Source organism: Rhinoderma darwinii, chromosome 1 (assembly GCF_050947455.1).
Source record: "Rhinoderma darwinii isolate aRhiDar2 chromosome 1, aRhiDar2.hap1, whole genome shotgun sequence".
Lineage (NCBI taxonomy): Eukaryota > Metazoa > Chordata > Amphibia > Anura > Rhinodermatidae > Rhinoderma > Rhinoderma darwinii.
In genome coordinates, this window is record NC_134687.1 from 269991722 (window position 1) to 270012943 (window position 21222).

Genomic DNA, 21222 nt, shown 5'->3' on the forward strand with positions numbered 1-21222 from the left:
ATTTTTATGTCGGGTGTCGGCGGGGGGGCTGCTAGTATTGCATCGGGGGCCGGTAGTGGCGCGGGCGGACGCGACGGAGCGGGTTTGGCGGACTTAGTGGGTTGCTTACGGGAGCTGGTGGGGCGCATAGACAGGGCCGCGGCGCCGGTAGTAACGGAAGTGTCCCCTGCGGTAGTTTGGGAAGGCCCCAGGGACGTGGGATCGGTACAGGCGCGTCCCGTGATGGCGGTTAGAGAGGCGGTCGCGGTGTCGGTACAGACCGAGGCACAAAAGGATGGCGATCGAGTGCGTATTGATGATCGTGCTCGGGGGGAGGTGTACGTTTGTTTTGAAGGTTCGTTGGGGGCGCATTTAAAGCAGGAGGTGCGCGAGCGGATCTGGAAGGACGAGTAGGTTGAAATTTTTTCTCTCTTGCCGCTCGCTAAATTTAATTTGGATAAGAGCAAGCGGGATGAGAGTAAAAAGGACGAGGAGGAACGGCGGCGGTATAGGCTTATCCCGCAGACGTTCGTTAATTGGTCGCAGGCGTTCGCCATATTGGCTAGTGTGATAGGGGAAAAGGCGCCGGAAAATTGTTCGGCGTTGTTTTGTTATTTTGATGCCATTGGGGAGGCTCACAGGGCGTATGGGGGTCAAGCATGGCTGCGATACGATGAGCAATTCCGTCAGCGGAAGGCGGTTCGGCCGGCGATTCGGTGGGACCAGAAGGATATTGCTCTCTGGTTACGGGTTACGGCTCCGGTTAGGCAGTCCTTTCCCGGGAGCGCCGGCCAGGGAGGCCAGTCTAGTCAGGTTGGACAAAGCGGCGGGGGAAAGGCGGGGTTTTGCTGGCAATTTAATGAAGGTCAGTGCAAGTTCGGGGCCACGTGCAAGTTCAAGCACGTGTGTTCCGAGTGTAATGGTGCAGCACACGGGGCGGCAAAATGTCTGCGAAAAAAGAGGTCAGGTAACCAGCACGCGGCTGGTCAAGGGGGTGTCGCCGGTGAGGGTGGAAAAGATGGCCCCTTATCTAAATGAGTATCCGGATAGGGCGGCGGCTAAGTTGCTTTATGAAGGGTTTCGTGTTGGTTTTGTTATTCCTCCGCCTCCTTATGAGGTTCCGGTTACGCGGAGGAATTTAAAATCGGCTTACTTGCATGCAAAAGTCGTGTCGGAAAAGTTGTTAAAAAGAAGTTTCGTTGGGCCGCATGTCGGGGCCGTTTGTTGAGTCGCCGGTAAAAGAGTTAGTTGTGTCCCCGTTGGGTATTGTCCCTAAACGCGAGCCCGGAAAATTTCGTTTGATTCAACATTTATCGTATCCCAAGGGTTCGTCGGTAAATGACGGGATTGATCACGAGTTGTGCTCCGTAGTTTATACCTCATTCGATAAGGCGGTGGGGTTAGTGCGGGCTGCGGGTCCTGGGGCGCTGCTAGCAAAAACTGACATTGAGGCGGCGTTCAGGTTGTTGCCGGTCCATCCAGAAAGCCAACGGCTGTTGGGTTGTTTTTGGAATGGGGCCTTTTACGTGGATCAGTGCCTTCCGATGGGGTGTTCCCTTTCTTGTGCATACTTCGAGGCGTTGAGTAGCTTCGTGGAGTGGGTAACGAGGGGAGTATCCGGGGTCGACTCGTTGATCCATTACTTAGATGATTTGTTATGCGTTGGCCCGGGGGGTTCGCCGGTTTGCGGTAATTTGCTTCATGCTCTACAGAAGGTGGCGAGGGATTTTGGGATTCCTTTGGCGCCGGGAAAAACGGAGGGCCCGGTAGCGACGATTTGTTTTTTGGGAATCGAAATAGACTCGGTGGCAATGGAGTGTCGTCTCCCGGCGGATAAGTTGGGTGCTTTGAGGCTGGAGGTTCGACGGGCTTGTAGAATGAAGAAAATGACGCTGAGGGAGCTTCAGTCGCTGCTGGGGAAGTTGAATTTCGCCTGCCGGATTATGCCGATGGGGAGGGTGTTTGGTAGGAGGTTGGCGGCGGCAACGGCGGGAGTGCGTGCGCCGCATCATTTTGTGCGGCTCAAGGAGGAGCACTGTGCTGATCTTCAGGTTTGGGATGACTTCTTGGGCCAGTACAATGGTCGCTCGCTATGGATGGCCCCAGCGCAGGATACGAGTGATTTGAATATTTTCACGGATGCGGCTGGGGCGGGTGGTTTTGGAGCTTACGGGGGAGGTCCGTGGTGCGCAGGTCAATGGCCGGCTAGCTGGGTGTCCAGTGGACTCACGCGGAATCTGGCCCTGCTCGAGCTGTTTCCCATCGTGGTGGCGGCTACCATTTGGGGGGACAGGCTCAGGGATAAGAAGGTCCGTTTTTTACTGCGACAACATGGGGGTGGTGCTTGCCATTAATAACATCACGGCGTCCTCTCCTCCGGTAGTTCAATTGTTGCGACATTTAGTGTTGGTATGTTTGTCGTTGAACGCGTGGGTGGTGGCGGTGCATGTCCCGGGTGTACGGAATTGTATCGCTGATGCTCTTTCTCGCTCGCAGTGGGACCGGTTTCGGCAATTGGCACCGGGAGCGGAACGTCTCGGTTTGGCTTGTCCGGAGCATATTTGGGATCTGGTCTCGGTCCCGTAGAACAATTGGTACAAAGGTCTTTGGCGCGCACGACGTGGAGTGGTTATGCTGCTTGTTGGAGGCAGTGGGAGGAGTGGGTAAGAGAGTTGGGTGACGTCAATACGGATAGAGACAGGTTGGTGGCACTTTTGTACTGGTTAGGGGACGCCTGGGAGGCGGGGTTTTCAGTGGCGAAGGTGAACCGGTTCATATCTGCGGTGGCGTTTTGGGTTTAAGTTGCGGGGCTTTCAGGATGTATCGAAGGAATTTCTGGTATCGCAGGCTTTGAAGGGGTTGCGCCCCGGGGTCGGTTATGTGCCCAGTAGAGTGCATGCGGGGTTTTACGCCAAACAGGGGGTCTCCAGATTTGCCTTTGTTACGTCATGTGGACAGGTCGTTTTTGTCCAGGTTTCAGTTTGGAGCTGTATTTAAAAAATGTTTGACGGCGGTTGGTGTCGCGGCAGGCTCATATTCATCTCATTCCTTCAGGATTGGCGCAGCAACAGAAGCGGGGCGCTGGGGGTTGGATGATGAGGGGGTGAGGCGTATTGGTCGTTGGGAGTCCAACAGGTTTAAGTCCTATGTCCGCCCCCATATGTTATGAATTTTGCTGTTAACGCTTTACAAATGTTATATGGTGGTGCCTAATTGTTTTTTCCGTTTCAGATTCGCCTCCGTGTTTGGTGTGGTTGATGGGTCATTCTTACGTGCACTGGGGGGCTTTGAGGGCGGACGTCCGCCCGAATGGTCGCCAGTTGCGCATTCCGCGACAGGATGCGGTTGTGCATTGGCTGGGTTTTAGAGGTATGTCGTGGAGCAGGGTGTTGGCGGAATTCCAGACATATGCTCGGCTTGATAGGGTTCCGGAGGTCTTAGTGTTGCACGTGGGTGGGAATGACTTAGGAGTCCGCCCCTTTCGTGAGTTGGTGCGGGATATCAAACATGATATGTTGTGTTTGTGGGTATCTTATCCCAAGTTGGTGATAGTGTGGTCGGACATAGTCCCAAGAAAGCATTGGCGGTTAGCTAGATCTGTGGAGAGAGTCAATAAGGCTCGCATTAAAGTTAATCGGGCGGTGTCCCGTTTTGTGGCAAAAAACGGGGGCATTTGCGTGAGGCATAGGGATTTGGAGTCAGGAGTGGGGAATTTCTGGAGGAGTGACGGGGTTCATCTGACCGAGGTTGGCATTGATCTTTGGAGCTTGGCGATAGCAGAAGGCATAGAAAGGGCGGTGGTGGTGTGGAGGAACTCACAGGCTTAAGGTGGTCAAGGCCTGTTTCGCTGTGGCGGGGGGAGTCCTTGAGGCCAGTCAGTACAAAATGGTGGGGGGGTCGCATCGGGGGTATGCGTCCCCCAAAAAAGGTACATGGTTGAAGACTTCATCGGGTGGTATCCCTTTGAAGTGGTCTTCTGGTAGAAGGTATATCACTTGAAGGCTTCATCGGGTGTTATCCCTTTGAAGTGGACTTCTAGTGGTCGGTATATCACTTGAGGGCTTCATCGGGTGTTATCCCCTTGAAGTGGACTTCTAGTGGTCGGTATATCACTTGAGGGCTTCATCGGGTGTTATCCCCTTGAAGTGGACTTCTAGTGGTTGGAGCCATCTGCAGAGGTGAACGGTGCTTCCGAGCTGGTTTACGGCTGGAGGTAATTGGTGGTTTGCAGATGGCTAATTCGGTGTGTTCTTTAAAAAGGACTATCTGAGGGGGCTTCAAGGACTTCCTCTGCTCGGGTTAATGTTATGACCCATGTTGGGTCATGTGAATTATTAGGAGGAATTCTCTGGTGGATTCCTAACTAGTTATCCGAATGTTTCGGATTTAAATTGTTTTTATAAAACTGTGAAATTAATAAACGGCTGCTGTGGCCATTTCACATCCAACCTCGGTGTCATGTGTCTTTACTAAAGTGGGGGTGGGGGGATAGTATGGTATAAGGTTAACACACGACTCTACTTAGGCAGGTCAAGAAGAGGCTGGACGCAGCCTGCAGGGATTAAGGGAAGCCGACATGACCGTCCTAGTAGGGAAAGGGTTAATTAGGTGAGGGAGAGTTGGAGGGAGTTGGAGGGGGGACGGGGAGGAGTTAAGGGGGACGGGGGGCAGTTACTGAGCTTCCCGCTGTTTCTCGGCATTGAGCCGGAAGCAGCGGGAGGAGTAACACAGAAATAGTAAGCTCCCACCCTCCCGCCCTTGGTTTGTTACTCTTTAGGTCTTATGTACGTCCGTCTATGAGCGTTGGTTTTTTATTTGTGTGCTTATTTAACATGTTTTTCTTTTTCCGGAGTAGGTTCTGTTGTCATGGCAGCTGGCGGGGGGAGTCCTTGAGGCCAGTCAGTACAAAATGGTGGGGGGGTCGCATCGGGGGTATGCGTCCCCCAAAAAAGGTACATGGTTGAAGACTTCATCGGGTGGTATCCCTTTGAAGTGGTCTTCTGGTAGAAGGTATATCACTTGAAGGCTTCATCGGGTGTTATCCCTTTGAAGTGGACTTCTAGTGGTCGGTATATCACTTGAGGGCTTCATCGGGTGTTATCCCCTTGAAGTGGACTTCTAGTGGTCGGTATATCACTTGAGGGCTTCATCGGGTGTTATCCCCTTGAAGTGGACTTCTAGTGGTTGGAGCCATCTGCAGAGGTGAACGGTGCTTCCGAGCTGGTTTACGGCTGGAGGTAATTGGTGGTTTGCAGATGGCTAATTCGGTGTGTTCTTTAAAAAGGACTATCTGAGGGGGCTTCAAGGACTTCCTCTGCTCGGGTTAATGTTATGACCCATGTTGGGTCATGTGAATTATTAGGAGGAATTCTCTGGTGGATTCCTAACTAGTTATCCGAATGTTTCGGATTTAAATTGTTTTTATAAAACTGTGAAATTAATAAACGGCTGCTGTGGCCATTTCACATCCAACCTCGGTGTCATGTGTCTTTACTAAAGTGGGGGTGGGGGGATAGTATGGTATAAGGTTAACACACGACTCTACTTAGGCAGGTCATGAGCCCTAAGTCTGAAATGAATATCAGGTGGATAGAGTTATGAGCAGAGAAATAATATAGGCAATTTTTACCTGGTCTGACGGAAATTGTGCAGCAAAGGGTCCAAAATGAATTGGACACTGGTTGAAAAAAAACAAGATTCCAGTCTTGGAATTACCCTTATAAGGCCTCATGCACACTTTCATCACTGTTTTCACGGCCACTCGCCCCCATTTACGAGCGTACCGACAGGGTTTAAATAGCCCTGTGTTGGTACGCTCAGCAATGGATCCTACCTCCCTCACCACTCCACCGACGAGGAGAGTAGCTGAGACCTGCCCTCATCCACCAACTACAGTCTACTTATCTGCTCCCCGGCTCCACCAACGTACCTCTCCAATTAGTATCAAGTGCAGCAACAGCTGCATTTAACCCTTTCACTCCCCTGGATAACGAGCAACCCTTTCACCCCCATCCTAGCCCCACACTTTAACCCTCTCTCCCCTACACTCCCTGGTTTAACCCTTTACCATCTGCCTGAACCCTTTACCTACCTGCACAACCCCTGGTACACATCCCTTGTTAACCTTTTCCCACCTGTCTGCACATTTTCATTGTTAACCCTTTACCTGAATTCCCTGGTAACCCTTTATCCTCCACCTCTCTTCTTAACCCTTAGTGTACAGGGGCAGTTATTTAGGAGGAAGTGGGACAGAAATAGTGAGCGTGTGAGAATTACAACGTAACTTATGTGTATGTATTGTAATGCAATGTATCTATATGTATGTTTAAGGAAGTGGGTGGTGGTATAGATTAGGATTGTGATACCTTGTTTATACTGTACCACGTGTAGTGTTAGAGTATTCAATACATATTAAGTTATTTATGTGTATTGAGATACACTGATACTATACTGTGATTATTTACTGTGTTTGGTGTATTTTATATCTAAGGCTATGTTCACACGGAGTATTTTGGGGGAGGAATATCTGCCTCAAAGTTCCAAACGGAATTTTGAGGCAGATATTCCTCCCCCAAAATACTCAGTGTGAACAGCAATTATCGCGCCGTTTTTCGCCCGCGGCCATTGAGCGCCGCGGGCATAAAACACGCTTTCTCCTGCCTCCCATTGAAGTCAATGGGAGGTCGGAGGCGGAAGCGCCCGAAGATAGGGCATGTCGCTTCTTTTTCCCGCGAGGCAGTTTTACTGCTCGCGGGAAAAAGACGCCGACGCCTCCCATTGAAATCAATGGGAGGCGTTCTCGGGTCGTTTCTGCCGAGTTTTGCGACGCGGTTTCCGCGTCAAAAAACTCGGCAAAAGACCCCGTGTGAACATAGCCTTAGAGTGAATACTGTGTGTCAATAAATATTACCCTTATTTACTTACAATCGTATTCCCTTACTTAGTTGCAAAGCAATTAGATTGATGTTAGTATAAGTAAAAGGAAGGGAAACTACACCGTGTTCCAAATTATTATGCAATTTGGATTTAAGTGTCATAAACATTTAATTATTAGTTTTTCAATTAAACTCATGGATGGTATTGTGTTTTAGGGCTCTTTGGATCATTGTAATCAATCTCAGACACCTGTGATAATTAGTTGCCAGGTGTGCCCAATCAAAGGAAAACTACTTAAAGAGGCTCTGTCACCAGATTTTGCAACCCCTATCTCCTATTGCAGCAGATCGGCGCTGCAATGGAGATAAGAGTAACGTTTTTTTTTTGGCCATTTTTTTATGGCCATTTTTATATTTATGTAAATGAGGCTTTCGAAAGTACAACTGGGCGTGTTTACAGTTAAAGTACAACTGGGCGTGTATTATGTGTGTTACATCTGGGTGTGCAGGACCTGTGCAGGACCTGGGGCAGGAAGTGAGTGACTTCACAGCGTGATCTCTCGAGAACACGCTGTGTCTGTGCACTGCCAGAAGCTGGGCGTTGTCAAGAGAAGTGGATGATACTTCTCTTCTCAACGCCCAGCTATTAAAAGAAGTAAACACGCCCAGATGTAACACACATAATACACGCCCAGTTGTACTTTTACTGTAAACACGCCCAGTTGTACTTTAGAAAGCCTCATTTACATAAATATAAAAATGGTCATAACTTGGCCAAAAATGCTTGTTTTTAAAAAAAAAAAAACGTTACTCTTATCTCCATTGCAGCGCCGATCTGCTGCAATAGGAGATAGGGGTTGCAAAATCTGGTGACAGAGACTCTTTAAGAAGGACGTTCCACATTATTAAGCAGGCCACAGGTTTAAAGCACTATGGGAAAGAAAAAGGATCTCTCTGCTGCCGAAAAGCGTGAAATAGTGCAATACCTTGGACAAGGTGTGAAAACATTGGATATTTCAAGAAAACGTAAGCGTGATCATCGTACTGTGAAAAGATTTGTGACTGATTCAGAGCACAGACGGTTCGTTCAGATAAAGGCATAATGAGGAAGGTTTCTGCCAGACAAATTAATAGGATTAGGAGAGCAGCTGCTAAAATGCCATTGCAAAGCAGCAAACAGGTATTTGAAGCCGCTGGTGCCTCTGGAGTCCCACAAACCTCAAGGTGTAGGATCCTCCAGAGGTTTGCAAGTGTGCTTAAAGCTTTTATTCGGCCACCCCTAAACAATGCTCACAAGCAGAAACGGTTGCAGTGGGGTTAGAAATACATGAAGACAAATTTTCAAACCATGTTGTTTACTGATGAGTGCCGTGCAACCCTGGATGGTCCAGATGGATGGAGTAGTGGATGGTTGGTGAATGGTCACCATGTCCCAACAAGGCTGTGACGTCAGCAAGGAGATGGCTGTGCGCCTAGATCTTGAAGTTTGGACGAGTAACACAGTTTTAGTTAAGGCTTAATACAGGATACAATTGAGAACAGCGAACCTGGTTGTAGCATCCATGGCTGCGGGCCGTCGGGTTTACTCACCTCCCGACACCCGCAGCCATGGATCCGTGAGACTTGGTCCCCGTCTCCTTCCTAGGAGACACCAGCATTCACTTCAGCTCCGGTTCGCTGTATCCCGTAGGATGCGCGCACACGCTCGTGCCCGCTCTTAAAGAGCCAGCGCACGCACATGAAAACAATCATCATCATCAACTCACATGATTTTGTGGACTATAAGAGGGCCCCTGCCCTTCTGATCCTTGCCTGAGCGTTGAAAGTTTATCCCAAGTCTGTCTTGAAAATGGTCCCTTAGTGTTTCCCGTTCCACTTGTTACCCTTGCTCTGTTACCTGTTCCTGTATCCCGTGCTGTGTTCTTATTACTGTGCCTACTAGTGTTGGAGTCATGTCTGCTGCACCTGCTGTCTTTTGCCACGTCCTGTGTCATCTGCCACGTCCAGTATCATCTTCCATGACCGGAGAGATTTGCCACGTCTGGCGCAACCTGCGGCACCTGCTCTTTTTCCGCCACATCTGGCGTTACCTCCTGCACCCACCTCCATCCGTGCCAGAGCTGCAGCCTCTGTCTGGACTACCTAGGTACCCTAGTGCGGGACTTTGTATTTCTAGGGTGCTCTGTTGTTTGGCCAGCGGCCTCCCCGCTATGGCGGTGCGGCCTAGTGGGTCCACATACCCACCAACCATGACACTAATTTTTTTTTTTTGTTTTCTAAAGGCACTAACGTTTTTGTTTTACTTTGCAGTGTGCTGCTCTACTGCGACGAATCGTTGGGTGATCGAGCAACACATAAGAGTATTCAGAAGTATCGACATCGGTCTCCTTCAAGAGAAGTCCAGCTGGTCGGGAAAAGGCGTTCCGGAGTAAAAGGACCTTTTTCATGCAGCAAAGGAAAAGGAGGACAACGCAGACTGAGATGACTTCTGATAGATAGCAAAGCAAGGATGTATCGACGTCGGTGTCCTTTGGGTGAAGTCCAGCTGGTCGGGAAAAGGCGTTCCGGAGTAAAGGACCTTTTTCATGCAGCAAGGGACAAGGAAGACAACACAGACTGAGATGACTTCTGGAATAGCGAGTATGGATTTCTCCACACCTAAACACCTGCCCAAAAATAGTACATTCAATCCAGTAACACCCACTACATATAGGTCAGCAGGGATTCTGTGGTCCACTCTGCTGGAAAAGGCTTATACACATGATAAGATGTGCATTAGCAAGAAGAGCATTTTTAATAAAATCTCTAACCGGCTCCACATAAACTGAGCTGTGTTCATGAGGAGACGTGGAAGCCTGATAACTCAGAAATGAAGAGTGATTCCCCAAATTTTCACTGCCAGTGTTGTATCAACAATGTGAAGCGGGTTTTTGCTTTGCAGCCACAACTGGCAGATTATGCCCAATTTAAATTTTTTAGAGATAAGCAGATTTGCATGCTGGAATCTCAGGTGACAGTTTTGAGATATCATGGTGATGATATTGATGCACAGCTGACAGTCTTATGCTGTGATCAATGCATTTAAGGATAAGGCAGCATCTTCGGATTCGATCATTGCCAAGTTAAAATTATGAGCTTGCCGCTAGGTCACAATTGGTAACCAGTATGCAAAATATCATAAAGGATTTTTCAAAAATGTTACCGGATTTGTCTTTTTCCCAATAGTCAAGGCCTGATTCTGCTGTAAGTTTGCCCTCTACAGTGGGGAGTAGAAAGAATGATGGATCAGTTGTCCCAAATCGTGATCCCATCCAGAAACCTGAAGGTAACACTGTTACGAAAGTGTTACGCAAATGTAAGAGTACGATATTTAGAAGTTCGTCCCTAGCCATGCAGAACTTTAAAAGATCATGCACTGGTGACTGCCCTAAGTCCAGCAAAGCATGTACTATTAAATGTTTTGAATGTGCCGGCTCAGGCCATATTGCGAAGTACTGCGAGTCTTTGGGTACTAAGAAATGTGGTCCTGTTAAATGCTTAAAATGTGGTCAGATGGGACATATTGCTAGGAACTGCCACGGCATAAGCAACCACGGAAAACCCAGTGAAATGGCAATAGAAAATGGGCACGTTACAACAAACGGTGGGATTAGACAAAATGGCTGCATAAGAGTCTCCTTACAGCCTTATGTGCTCCGTCACGTACTCAAGGGTCTAAATGACCAACCACAATGGGGGAGGAGTTTAGGAAGTTGGCCATAAATTGCATGTACAGTTAGGTGTTATGTCTGTAATGTTTGTTTTTAGTCTGTTGTGTTTGTCCCCAGTTGTCCGTTTGTTTTCATTTGTGTTTTCATTTTGTGGTTCCTTCACAGATTCTATTGTGGTGTATCCCTGGTTATAAGTAATATGTATTTATACTATATAGGTGTTGCCTGTATTTATAATGCATAATTAGAAAACCACTCCAGGAAAACAACTGCAGAATCAACCATTGAATAGTGGTGTATTTGCGCACAATGTTCTAATTGCCCTCTCTTAGGATAACAGTGAAATTGTTATTATACTGTGAACTCAGGTAGAAAGGTGCGGGCAGGTAACATAAGTTCACGGTGTAGTATTTTATGTTTTACTGTGCACCTAGACCTGGGAGGTTCAGACAGATAACACAGTTTCATCTCAAGCCTGATGCGAGTGCAATTAAATACAGCAAATAAATGTATGGCTGATTCTTTGTGTTTAACTGGAGTGGTCCTTTAGGAAAGTTTGGACAGGGGGAGGTAACCCTGGCATTACACCCATATCTTGATTTTAAGAAAATGGGTTTGGTAAGACAGGGATATAGTTCCACAAACCTGAGAATTGTGAAGAATCACAAAATGGTGCTTCATACACAGCTCCCCTCGGATATCCTAACCTATGAGGGTGCCATCCATATCTGTTTGATACAGATGGATGTTGGAAGAAGAAGGATGCGATCCTCTGCCAAGGTAATTATGACCGGGTGCTTAGATACTAGTGTTGGGATACCGAGGGTTCCTGTGAAATGAAGGCCAACCCAATATCCTGTTTGAACTTAAAATACATGGGTCAAGGGTATTGATGTTGGTATCAGGTGCAGAATGTTTTATATACCAACCACGCGAATAAGTATTGTACCATTAATCCCGTACTAGGCTTTGATGTGGCAGGTCAGAAGGGAAGAACTCTGGTGACTCCTGAAAAGAATCTCGACATCCGTCCAGACACCCCTGTGAGACTCCAGACGATTCCTCTGGGGTTTGGCATCGAACTGAGAAAGCTCCTACTAGACTTCAGTGAGGAAGAGGATGTCGTGGAGAAACTGAAGTATTTCCAATATCGAGCTACCATTCAGCTGGAACATGACACGACAAAAATCACAGGAATTGTGAACAACCTTGAGATGGACTCGGTAGTGTCTTGGTGGGGGAGCTTGTTTGGATATAGTCCCAAGGCCACTTTCTTCTTTAACTTGCTCATCCTCCCAGTGATAATCCTTCTCATTCTCGTAGTAATCATGTACTTTGGACTGTTCTTTGTGTACAGATGAATGAAAGGACTGGTCAAGCAAGTGCAAAGAGGTCAAGCAGAAATCCATGAATATATTCGTAGACGAGGTTTAAGGACATAATGATACAGTCCTGCGACTCGAAATTGTTTATTGTGTATGTATATTTGTAAAGTGTAAATCAGAATCAATGTGTCGTACAAAAACTTCCAAAGTGTACATATAGACATTCTAGGTGTAGATATATGTCCGCAACATAGGCATACTCAGTGAGGACATGCCCGTCCCACAGTGAGTGAGTGTGTACGTGTAGGCGGGTATATATATACAGCCTGTAGTCACCCTATTTACATGTGTACCTTTCACGTGTTTATGGAGGAGTAGTGAGAGATGCTGTTTGAGCATGAATCTCTCTATGTACATACACCTATGGTTTGGGTGGAATATTTTTGTATGTTTCATTATTTTACACTTTGTTTGGGTAGTGTGTAGGAACCCTTAGGGACAGGTAAGGTACACACACACACACACACACACACACACACTCACGTAGGTAATTTGCACCTCAACCTTAGAACTGGTATGGTCCATTCGATGATGGATTGAAAGTTAGAGGAGAAATGCAAGGCGATGCTCCGCCCCACAATTAGATTCCTGGGTACTGAGACATCACCTCCTCCTCAGGGATGTTAACCTGTCATGATAGAGACCTGGATATCGGCCCACAACGTTTATTTCATCTTAAATCAAGATGCTGGAAAGATTAGGAAAAGTAATGGATTACGTATAAAGCTTGTCGAAAGGCGGGCTAAGCCATTCCAAGGCTGACCATGTGAGAGCCTAAGTAGCCTTACACGGGTCAGCATGCTAAAATTGGATCGCCCACTGGAAAGACCTTCTGACGCCGCTAAAGAGGAAAAGATTCATAAAGAAAGATCAAGATCCAAGAAAGAAAAAGATCCAGGACTTTGAGTTTTGTTATAGACTTTGAGTTTCTATGGACTAGAAATTTTCATTTCAACTTCGTTCTATGGACTTTGAGGTTTCGTATGAGCTTCGTTTGTTTGATGTACTTTGAGGCTCTGTTCTATGGACTAGGAGGTTTCATTTCAACTTCGTTCTATGGACTCTGAACTTTCGTTTCTATGGACACTAGACTCCTGAGTCTGAAGACTGGTGGGAAGGTGTCCGTGAGGAGATAAGTGATTATATACACTACCGTTCAAAAGTTTGCGGTCACCCAGACAATTTTGTGTTTTCCATGAAAACTCATACTTATATTTATCAAATGAGTTGCAAAATGACTAGAAAATACATTGACAAGGTTAGAAATAATGATTTTTATTTGAAATAATAATTTTCTCCTTCAAACTTTGCTTTCGTCAAAGAATGCTCCATTTGCAGCATTGCAGACCTTTGGCATTCTAGCTGTTAATTTGCTGAGGTAATCGTGAGAAATTTCACCCCATGCTTCCAGAAGCCCCTCCCACAAGTTGGATTGGCTTGATGGGCACTTCTTGCGTACCATACGGTCAAGTTGCTCCCACAACAGCTCTATGGGGTTGAGATCTGGTGACTGTGCTGGCCACTCTATTACAGATAGAATACCAGCTGCCTGCTTCTTCCCTAAATAGTTCTTGCATAATTTGGAGGTGTGCTTTGGGTCATTGTACTGTTGTAGGATGAAATTGGCTCCAATCAAGTGCTGTCCACAAGGTATGGCAAAATGGAGTGATAGCCTTCCTTATTCAAAATCCCTTTTACCTTGTACAAATCTCCCACTTTACCAGCACCAAAGCAACCCCAGACCATCACATTACCTCCACCATGCTTGACAGATGGTGTCAGGCACTCTTCCAGCATCTTATCAGTTGTTCTGCGTCTCACAAATGTTCTTCTGTGTGATCCAAACACCTCAAACTTCGATTCGTCTGTCCATAACACTTTTTTCCAATCTTCCTCTGTCCAATGTCTGTGTGCTTTTGCCCATATTAATCTTTTCCTTTTATTAGCCAGTCTCAGATATGGCTCTTTCTTTGCCACTCTGCCCTGAAGGCCAGCATCCCAGTGTCGCATCTTCACTGTAGATGTTGACACTGGCGTTTTGCGGGTACTATTTAATGAAGCTGCCAGTTGAGGACCTGTGAGGCGTCTATTTCTCAAGCTAGAGACTCTAATGTACTTGTCTTGTTGCTCAGTTGTGCAGCGGGGCCTCCCACTTCTCTTTCTACTCTGGTTAGAGCCTGTTTGTGCTGTCCTCTGAAGGGAGTAGTACACACCGTTGTAGGAAATCTTCAGTTTCTTGGAAATTTCTCGCATGGAATAGCTCTCTTTTTCTAGCCATTTGGAGAGTTTAATCGAACCCACAAATGTAATGCTCCAGATTCTCAACTAGCTCAAAGGAAGGTGAGTTTTATAGCTCCTCTAAACAGCAAAACTGTTTACAGCGGTGCTAACATAATTGCACAAGTGTTTTCAAGTGTTTTCTAATCATCCATTAGCCTTCTTACACAGTTAGCAAACACATTAAAGTACCATTAGAACACTGGAGTGATGGTTGCTGGAAATAGGCCTCTATACACCTATGTAGATATTGCATTAAAAACCAGACGTTTGCAGCTAGAATAGTCACTTAGCACATTAACAATGTATAGAGTGTATTTCTGAGTAATTTAATGTTATCTTCATTGAAAAAAACTGTGTTTTTCTTTCAAAAATAAGGACATTTCTAAGTGACCCTAAACTTTTGAACGGTAGTGTATGTATATATATATATATATATATATATATATATATATATATCTACCAGTAGAAAGGCAGCAGCATTCTGTTTCCAAGTGAGAAATCCAATAGTAAAGGGTGCCAGCTGATAGTCCCGATCCAAAGACCATACAGATATCCCAGACGAAAGTCCAGCAGCACTCCGATAATCAAGGTGAAAAAAAAGTGAAGTTTATTGTGCTAACATGGCAAGTGCAACGTTTCCGTCCCACCTTGGGACCTTTTTCAAGCATAGTGATACATGCACATTCAGTGGTTTATATAGTGTGTATCCAATATACATAATCAATCTCATTAGACTAATGGGGCTGACATATACATCTCAAAATAGCGTGATAAAAACAATAAAAGAGTATCTGAATGAAATGAATCGATACATACTGTGAACCCGTGGGTTAGTATTAAAAACAACATATAACATACATAATTTGTGCAAGAAAAATGATATAATTACGTAAATTACAATATTCAGCAGCTGGGTAAGATTTAGAGACTGCACGACCACTGGCCAATCAGAGAGCAAGCATTCGATTGTTGTATGACGTATGGGACCTGTCATTCACAGTCAGCGTCTGTCCAGCTCCAATGCGCATGCGTCGGATCAGTCCGGACTGGAGATGACGTATCGCTCTGGTAACTAGGATACCGATCGCTGGTAAACAAAATCTCTTGAGCAATCGTTTGCAAGTAATATAGACTAGAAGATTGCACACCATGTCTGTGATCAGCATAATAAAGGTAAATATACCAAAGGTTTACATATACATGGATCGGGTAATATAAGAGAACATAGAACATCAATATAATAAGAAGATTATTTGTTCGTGCTATATAATAATATTTGAGTATAGAATATAAGGTCCACACGAGGAAGGAGGGTCCCTGATCACATGACGTGTTCAGCGGTACCCACCAATCAGGTTCGTGGAAAAAACGCATATCACTTTCGTGTACGCGGTCCAACACACATAACCTTTATCTCGTGTATCGGACACACAGGACTTTAATATTAAAAGAAAAAAGAAAAAAAGAAAATGTACTTTTAATACAACCCTGCCATGGATCAAGAAAAAATACGTAATATCAAATATACTGATTACTAGACACAGTGAGCCAGATATCTACTCAGAATTAATCCATATTCTATTCACATATATAACTCATATTGATTTTTTAGATGTTATATCAATATGTATGGTCTGAAGTGGTCCTGCAGTCCCATGATAATGTATAATAAAAAAAGATATTGTTAAGAATTCTATCAAAAATTCATGTATCACAGATTTCGTTTACTGAGGAAGAACAAGGCCAGAGGTCAGAATGTATCAGAGGGCAAAATCATCATGAAATAGATCTAGAAACATTAAATTCAACATTTAGACCATTGGGTCGCAAGGAATTCAATAAAAAAATCCATTTTAATTCACATATGTGTAATACCGTATGTCTATCGCCACCCCTACAGGATATTGGGATATAGTCAAGGATCATAAATCTTAGATCCTTTTCGGTATGTCCAAACTCTGTGAAATGTTTTGCTACAGGTAAATCACATTTCTTTTTTCTTATTGAATATCGATGGTTATTCAATTGTAATGATGGGGGTAAGGAAACAGACAAGTGAGCTCTAATCTACCCGCCACTCAGTCCCTGCCTACTTGCAACGACCCGCCCTAGGCGACGGGGTACAACTGGGCGACGGTCCCTACGCTCAATAAGTGCACGATAGACAAACAGACAAGGGTACACAGAAGCAAGGGAAAAGGGGCAGTTGCCCACGGCAACACCGTGAGCAACAAGAGTGGTTAACGAGCCGAGTCAAACCAGGAGTGTACGAGGTACCAAACGCAGAGCAGGAGAGTAGTGAACAAGCCGAGTCAAACCAGGAGTTTACGAAGTACCAAACGCAGAGCAGGAGAGTAGTCAGTAAGCCAGGGTCAATATGAAGCAGGGTCAAATAGATCAAGAAGCTGCAGCAGGGCCAGGAAACCACACGAGAAGAATCACAAGCAAGGAGGAACAGGAAAGGCAGGTATAAAAAGACAGAGGGCAGGAGCTAGCTCCGTCTGGCCAGGCTGTGATAGGCTCTCCCACTCCTAAGCCTGCCATCCTGAGTGGTGGAAGATGGAGTCAGTCTCAACGACATAGAAGCAGGTGCAGACTGATTACCTATGGTAATTCGTGAACATGTGAGGGATATCCTGGCTGCGAAGGATGTCAGCGATTTAACACTTTTGAAGACGATCCTGAAACATTTTAAATTATACCATGGATGTGACCCCAAAACCTTTTTGGCGTGGGGCATAGACATGGTACATTGTGGTGTTAGAGGGGGAAATGTGAATAAGATCTTGGCACAAAAGGAGTGCAGATGGATCACTACCCTTGGAACTATGACCCCCCTAGGTCTTAATGAGAAATTGAGCTTCTCTGCTTTTCTATAAAATATAAATAATGGTAGCCTCGTCCATTTCAAATAAAATATTTTAGGCGATTTTAATTTATACTGTATACATGTTCTACTTTGATTTGCTATTAACTGCATATTCTTGTGTCCAGGTTTAGATTCTGTTGAACTTTTTCCAATGTGAGGTGTTCTTCCGGACGGCTGTGACGTTACTGGAAACATCTGGAAAATAAATATTCGATTTATCACAGATTGATATAGTGATGAGAGAACGAATATTCAGTCCTTATACTAAAAATATCAACTATGTCTGAAACAAATATCTTGTATGTTACTTGATGATGCTACTTTTTTGAATATTATTGTAACAATTTCCCCTTCTCCCCCCCCCCTTTTTTGTTCTTAAATATTGATTTTTTTAATATGTGCTTTTTCTGTACACTATAGAGATATACTCTGTATTTTATAATAAACAGTATAATTTCACTTTTTCACCCCCCCTTTTTCTTCTCACTTAGTCACGATTCACGATTTACGTTTATTTCACATATTTGATGTATTTAATATTTATATATATATTTATTTCACTGACTTATTGTCACTTTATATCTTAACTCATTTTTCGTTATAATTTTTAGAACGATTTATGATGTGATTATTATGAGTAATATTTTTACTTTTTTTCACTCTTTTCACTTTTCTGCATATATTCTTATTATTTTTTGAATATACCTAGTTTTGTCCATTTTCATATCACTTTTTCAAATTTTTACATTGTACACTTTCTGTTTGCGTTATGTTTCGCTGATATATATAATTTGCCCTGGGGCATCTGTTTTTACATGTATCATAAGGGATATATACCATGTGAGTTTCTCCAGAGGAGTAGCATCGATCACTAATAGAGATAGAGACATACGTAGTTGTAAGATACTTACCTCACTTTGGGGTTGCGCATGCTGCAGGGATGTCGGGTCTGTCCCTCGGTCTCCTCTCGTCAATACGCCGTCTGTGCGCTTGCGCCATCTCCATGGAGACGCGTCTTTGGAGACGCGCAGGCGCAACAGCGGTGTGACGACAGGCGATCGAGGTATTGTGACCTTTGACACAATCTCGCGCATGCGCCGTGGACCAATGAGGAGTGAATCTACACGGAACGTTCAATCTAGTATGATGAGGGACAATATATAAGGAGGACAGGATATAGTTTAGATTATACCCCCTGAGGAAGCTAGAACAGCGAAACGCGCGTTGGGGTGTTATTCTTTGTTACGTGGACCACGTGGATCGCAGGCTCACCATTACATTTATGGGTAAGATCTGATTTATTGGCTCCTGGTTTTTTCCAGATTGGCAATCTTTTCACCACTGGGTACATCCACGGTATATTCCCTTTGGCTATATGGCACCGGGGATTTCCTCTGAGTACTTTATTTCGACGGCCAAGTGATACGCTCATTATATGTGGAGACATGACTGTGTGATTTTGTAGCATGATGGGCAGCAGATTATATTGATAATGCACTATTGCAGCTTACTTATTGACGTCATGGGTTTTTTGTATACTACTTTTGTCTATCACATATATGCCCTTGTGTAATGTATACCATGTCCCTTTGGTCCTGCGTTTCAATATACTGTGGAGTGATCCATATACAACTTTCCTTTTTTTAGAAACCTCTCTTTGTTTTTAAATACGTATGTTATATGGTGATATATTTATATGCAATAAAATTTATTTTTTACATTATGTGTAGCCTTGTGACTCTTGGTTCTCAATTTCTTTATATGATGTAGTGGAGTCCTGCTACTCTTTGATTTGACATTTTGGGGGTACTGTGTACATATATGTTGGTCGTACCTAACCGCTTACTCTCTCCTGTGAGACATTTATTCATAATTGTATTTTCTGTGTTTTTCACAGATTCTGGCTCCAGGCCTAGTATGGATTTTCGATTGCGAGACCAATCATGGATCTCGCAACTTAATGAGGTTTTCAAAGAGGATTTTAATATGCTTTTAGATAGCAATGGCAAGGATACGAGGGTATCTATTAGTAGGCTAAAAGAATTGCTCAAATTAAGAACAAAAATTTGGTGGAATAAGGCCTTCTTGGACAGATACCAAAGCAAAGGCCTGATTCCAAGAGGCCTTAGAATTCCGGTCTACCCCTCTTTCCCCATGGAAGAAGAAAATTTTAAAGATAAATGGGAAATATTATCTACAACTTGTTCACGGGGCTTCATGGATCTTTTGATCCAGTCAAATATAACAACCCTGGTGGGAATCGAAAAAGAAATTGAGGAAATACAAATGTCCCTTAAAAAAGATCTTTCGAACGATGCACTAGATAAATTGAATATAGATTTAGATATAGATTTCCAGAAGTGGGAACAGGAGATCTGTTCCATCAAAACCAAAAAGTTTCAGAGGGATATTGCTGACTTCCAGCAGGGTAGAGTATATAAGTGGCGGCAAGGAAGGCCACGCTTTGGTTCCCGTTCTAGATCAGGGTCCATATACTCTCAGACCTCGGATGAACATGTAGGGAACAGATGGAATGGGGAGATGGCGATTAACAGGCAAGACCCCATTTTCCCGAGAAGGAACAGAGAGAGGCAAGTCGCTAAACGCAAGACTACATGCCCCTATCAAAGGGGAAAAAAATTCAAAAATCTTGAGGTAATCAATTTATCTAAGCACACCCTCTCTGACACACAATGTTATATCTTGAATAAGGGACTAACGTTTTCTCCTAGTAATTCATTTGATTACTTCACAGCTTTAAAGGAACTTCATTTGTTTTCACGGAAGCTGATCCTGAGAAAACTTCACAGTAGGGGAGACTTAGATGTGGGCTTGAATAGCACCCTGGAAAAGGAAACTCTAGCAGCTCTAGAGGAGTTATTACAAGAACAAATTTCCCCTCAACAAGGTGGGTTTCCAACCTCGATAGTCCCTAGGTCAACAAGGTTTCCCCCCATGTCCCTGTGTCCACAAGTGGAGATTTTCACTAAACTTGTGATGGAGGACTTCCAACAAATTTCAATTAATAAACAGTATGACAATTTGACGGCAAATCAAAGGTCAGCTTTGAAACAACTACAATCTTATAAAGATGTGGTATATAAACCAGCGGACAAGGGGGGGAACATTGTGATCTGGCCAACTAACCTCTATGAGAGGGAGGCATTCCGTCAGCTGAGGGATAAACGGACATATGACAAACTCTCATATAATCTGATGAGTACCTACTCCTCTGAATTGGGTAAAATATTGAATAGAGCCTTGGAGAAAGGGCTAATCCCAAAAAAGGTGTTTGATGGCCTTATGGTCCAATACCCTAGAATTCCTACTTTCTATCTGCTACCCAAGGTTCACAAAAACGCACTTGAACCCCCGGGGAGACCTATAGTTTCGGGGATAGAGGGCCTATGTGACCCGATATGCAGGTTTATTGATTTTTACCTAAAACCTTTGGTTGAAACGTTGCCCTCTCACATAAAGGACACAACTGACATGCTTACAAGAATTGATGGGATAATATTGGAGTCGGATATGCTGTTGATGACGGCTGATGTCGAGTCACTATACACAAGCATTCGACACCAAGACGGGGTGAATGCGGTCCGCTTCTTCTTGGAGATGAGCAACTGGGACAGCCAGATGAGAGATTTGATTATTGAACTTTTAGAATTTATTCTTACCCACAATCTCTTCGTGTTCAAGGATACCTTCTATGTACAAAAGCAGGGCACTGCGATGGGTGCGGCCTGTGCTCCGGCATATGCGAACCTGTTTCTCGGTTTCTGGGAGAGACAGGTTCTGCAGGGTGACGGCGCCCACGCCGCTGACCGTGTGCAGTGCTGGTTGCGCTACACAGATGATGTACTTATCATTTGGCAAGGTACGGAACAACAGCTGATTGAGTTCATGGAGGTACTGAATGTGAATACATTCAATATCAAACTGACATATACCTGTGATAGATATAGAGTGGACTTTTTGGATGTGACAATTGAGGCTGATACAGAGGGAGTATTACAGACTGATGTCTATAGAAAGGAGACGTCGGTCAATTCCCTTCTGCACGCTACCTCAGCACATCCACATTCCACTACTAGGGCTGTCCCAGTTGGTCAATTTCTGAG